The sequence below is a fragment of the Rhipicephalus microplus genome, unplaced genomic scaffold (genome assembly GCF_043290135.1).
Source record: "Rhipicephalus microplus isolate Deutch F79 unplaced genomic scaffold, USDA_Rmic scaffold_124, whole genome shotgun sequence".
Lineage (NCBI taxonomy): Eukaryota > Metazoa > Arthropoda > Arachnida > Ixodida > Ixodidae > Rhipicephalus > Rhipicephalus microplus.
Window position 1 is genome coordinate 600,001 of NW_027464696.1, and position 5,000 is coordinate 605,000.

Genomic DNA, 5,000 nt, shown 5'->3' on the forward strand with positions numbered 1-5,000 from the left:
GATGTGCCCCAACGACTCCTCAGCCTGACACCCTGCACGACACTGCTTAGGTAACTCTCGACCTCTACGTAGACGAGTCAGATTTGGGACTGCTGCGACATGAAATTTAGCCAAGTCAATAAACTCTCGACCACGGAGGAGTGAAGTCCCATTTCCTAGCCATGAGGTTGACCCTGGTGCTTCCTTGCATTGTTGCAGGGGTCTACCATCGAACGACATGTGGAGTTGTCGGGCCCAATACTTTCTGGACTGCTTACTGTTGCCGATTTTTGTGCCCTTGAAAATGGTGAGGTTGTCAGCCTGCCTCTTAAGCTGAGTGATTGTCGGTCGGGTGGCTGCAAAAGCGCACGCTGGATTGCTAGATTGGGCCACCGTCTGGTACCGTCGTAATCTCATGGCCGGAACAACCGTTCTAAAGCATGGCACTCCAAGCCCACCCTCTTCTACTGCAGCGTAGAAGAAGCCAAGCGGCGCATCTAGAGGCAGCGCCAGCCATCTCCTTACCGCAGAACGGACCACTCTATCAATTGTCAACAGTGTTTTCGCCGAAATTGGGCCGAGCACTAGTCGATGGTATAAACGAGGCAAAAGGTAAAACCTAAGCACAACCAGACGCTGCTGAGGTTTCAAGGGCGCCTTAGACACTCTCTCGAGAAGAATGGCCAACTGTCTTCTTACTAGACCCTTCTCAAGGCCCTTGACACCGAAGTGTACACCCAAGTAGCGCCATGTAGACGTGCAGTTCGTCGTTGCCAGACGTTCCCCATTCACAAAGAAGTCAATGTCTGTTCGGATCTTGGACCTCTTCTGCCAACCCGATGGCTCGATGACTAGGGTCGTTGACTTTGCCGCGTTAATCTTAAGTCCTCTGGCACCGAGAAATGAATTCAGACGATCAATTTGCTGCTTGAGGCCCCAGTGGGTAGCTGTGGTCAGGATAATATCGTCCGCAAATGCCATGGCCGATACCTTCATCCCCTCACTGGTAAAGGCCAACTGGGGGTCAAGCTCAGCCAAGAACTCGTCAATGACTAAGTTGAACAGGAGCGGTGAAAGGGGATCACCCTGCCTTACCCCCACTGTAGGATGGACGACCAGCGATTTGCCTCCGAATGTCAGCACTGTTACCGCATTTTGGTAAAAGTCTTCAATGTACGAGATAAAGTCTTCAGAGATCCCTTTTCTGCGTAAGGCTCTCAAGATTGCCGGTAAAACAACCCTATCGAAAGCCTTCGCAATGTCAAGCGAGGCCAGAGACAAGGGTCGCAGTGACTTGCGCGCTTCATCAATGATTGTCGCAAGGAGAAGAATGTTTTCAGCACACCCATCCACTGGCAAAAATGCCCTCTGCTGCAGGTCCAAATCGAGGTCAGCAAGCAGCCTTCGGAAATATATCTTATGAAGCAGTCTAAGGAGCACATGAGATATTGAGATTGGGCGGTGTTGCGAGGCTGTTGAAGCACCAGGAACTTTGGGAATGAAGATCGTTCGTGCTTGGGTGAGAAAGAGTGGAAGTCGCTTCAGCAGCAGGAGCAAGTTAAGTAGAACCTGGAGTATTACTGGCGGAACCTTCCGCAGTTCCCTCGCCGCAAAGCCATCAGGTCCGGCTGCCGAGCTTGATGAGGGCATTGCCGCCTTAATGTCCATTTCTGTGATAAGGAACACAGGATCGATAACCTTGTGCGGGCGTTCGATAGCAGGAGACACTGATGAAGGCACCACTTTCTCCATGATCTCTCTCCATTCTTCTAGAAAAGCTTGGGGATCCTCCACCTTGGAGTCCGCCTCTCCATCCAGAATCTGTCTTGCACACTGTGTCCTGTTCCGTCTGAAGAGTTGTTGTGTCAAGGCGTATTCCCGCTTCTTTTTCTTCCTGCGACTTTCTTGAACAGGTGGAAGAGGTTGGCGACCATGCGGACGCAAGTCCGAAGCGAACACCTCCCTTAGGTAGGCATTAAGAGCTATCGTTATATCCTCCCTGTCGAGGAATCTCTTTGCAAGCTCCCATAGCTTGTATGCTTGGTACGCTCTTGGCGGAGGTTTTGTTGTTAGACCTCTTAGCTCAGCCTCAATCACCTCACGGTGATTTACCTCGGGGATGACCAGGGAGGCGTCCTCAACAGCTTGCTCCCCAATGTCGGCTAGCACCTCCTGAGTGCTTCTTGGGTAGAGTCTGTTCTGTAGGTCTTCCACCAGCCTCTTGTAACCTTCCTGCCTTCTGTGCGATTTAATGCTGTGCAGCGTGCGGTGCGGAAACGCTCTTAGTAGCTGTGCATTGATGTCCCGGACCTTCTGGGATCTTAATTCAACCTCCTTAGTTGCCATCAGGTACTCCTCCTCCTTTTTCCATCTGGGCTTGAGTCTGGCCAGATTCACATCTTCGTTGTATTCTTCAAAATGCCGATGCCGGCGATGCTGGCTCAGGCCAATCTTGCTACCAAAGGTTGCAGTACATTCTGGACATTGGAATGTCGTTGTCATGGTTGATATGTGGCCTGTCATATTCGCGTCAGCCGGGGCGGCATTTTCGGAACAGCCGGTAGCTGCTCCGTTCTCAGAACCTTCCTCTGTGGGCTTGTTGCCCGAACGCTTTGGCATGCTGCTCCTTTGAGTGATTTCTCCGGGGGGCGACCCGCAGAACACAGGTTCACCTCCCTCGTCCTCGTCATCGGACGAACGTAAGTCGGGTGGAAGTACGAACTTCCTCCTGACCCTAGGTCCTACCCCCGTAGACATCCAGACTGACCCCACATGGACACTGTCAGCAGAATCGCGCGCATTCGCCGCATCAGTGCCAAGGGGAGCTGGTTGACCGGAGGGGACCGCAGGGGTTGCACCAAGAACTGGCTCCCCTGAATCAGCGTATGAAGCCACGTTTGAACTTGGCTCCTCCGCAGCATCAACAGACGCTTGGTCAGGTAGGGAGTTAATAACCCGCCTGTCCTTAGGCCTTGCCCCTGTCATTACCCAGGCTGACACCCCATGGCTGTCGGCTGAAGCGCGCGCCTTCACCGACCTACCACCAAGGGGAGCTGGGGAAGCAGAGGGGGCCATATGAGCATAGCATAATGTGCCTTCAGTGCGTTCAACCCACGTACAAGCCGTGGCCGTTGGCTCAATAACCATTGGCAGTACTGTGGCATGAATACCGTCCTGGCCTTTAGGGTCATTACCCTCAGGGCTCTCGGGTTCCATCAATTCTGCAATAGTTTCAGCTCGTTCACATCCGTGAACATCAACATCGATGCCTTCAGATCCCTCTTTCTCCGCATTGTGTTCTCTCGCTCCTTCATTCCCTTCAAATTTGCCTTCTGGAGCTTGCGCCATTTGCACATCTTCATCCCTATGACGCATCCTTGCTTTATGAATTTTCAGACCCTTCTCTGTGCGAAACGCCTTGTCGCAGACCCAACACTGGAATGATTCCTGCCTGGGGGAACTCCCTCCAGCGGTCGCATTGGAGCGCGTGGGGGGAGAAGTCCAAGTATCACCTGCTCGTGGTTCCCCCTGCCACCTTTACCGGTGCAACGATACTGGCAACCTTGAGCGCCAAAGACTGTTCTTTGGTTGCTTATCAAACGCTTGGCTTATGGCGAACAGAAAACCTGATGAAAACGCCTGCCGAGTGACAGGCGCACCAAGCGTGGGGCCGAGAGAGGCCAGGAGAGCCGCGCGCTCCAATGCGACCGCTGGAGGGAGTTCCCCCAGGCAGGAATCATTCCAGTGTTGGGTCTGCGACAAGGCGTTTCGCACAGAGAAGGGTCTGAAAATTCATAAAGCAAGGATGCGTCATAGGGATGAAGATGTGCAAATGGCGCAAGCTCCAGAAGGCAAATTTGAAGGGAATGAAGGAGCGAGAGAACACAATGCGGAGAAAGAGGGATCTGAAGGCATCGATGTTGATGTTCACGGATGTGAACGAGCTGAAACTATTGCAGAATTGATGGAACCCGAGAGCCCTGAGGGTAATGACCCTAAAGGCCAGGACGGTATTCATGCCACAGTACTGCCAATGGTTATTGAGCCAACGGCCACGGCTTGTACGTGGGTTGAACGCACTGAAGGCACATTATGCTATGCTCATATGGCCCCCTCTGCTTCCCCAGCTCCCCTTGGTGGTAGGTCGGTGAAGGCGCGCGCTTCAGCCGACAGCCATGGGGTGTCAGCCTGGGTAATGACAGGGGCAAGGCCTAAGGACAGGCGGGTTATTAACTCCCTACCTGACCAAGCGTCTGTTGATGCTGCGGAGGAGCCAAGTTCAAACGTGGCTTCATACGCTGATTCAGGGGAGCCAGTTCTTGGTGCAACCCCTGCGGTCCCCTCCGGTCAACCAGCTCCCCTTGGCACTGATGCGGCGAATGCGCGCGATTCTGCTGACAGTGTCCATGTGGGGTCAGTCTGGATGTCTACGGGGGTAGGACCTAGGGTCAGGAGGAAGTTCGTACTTCCACCCGACTTACGTTCGTCCGATGACGAGGACGAGGGAGGTGAACCTGTGTTCTGCGGGTCGCCCCCCGGAGAAATCACTCAAAGGAGCAGCATGCCAAAGCGTTCGGGCAACAAGCCCACAGAGGAAGGTTCTGAGAACGGAGCAGCTACCGGCTGTTCCGAAAATGCCGCCCCGGCTGACGCGAATATGACAGGCCACATATCAACCATGACAACGACATTCCAATGTCCAGAATGTACTGCAACCTTTGGTAGCAAGATTGGCCTGAGCCAGCATCGCCGGCATCGGCATTTTGAAGAATACAACGAAGATGTGAATCTGGCCAGACTCAAGCCCAGATGGAAAAAGGAGGAGGAGTACCTGATGGCAACTAAGGAGGTTGAATTAAGATCCCAGAAGGTCCGGGACATCAATGCACAGCTACTAAGAGCGTTTCCGCACCGCACGCTGCACAGCATTAAATCGCACAGAAGGCAGGAAGGTTACAAGAGGCTGGTGGAAGACCTACAGAACAGACTCTACCCAAGAAGCACTCAGGAGGTGCTAGCCG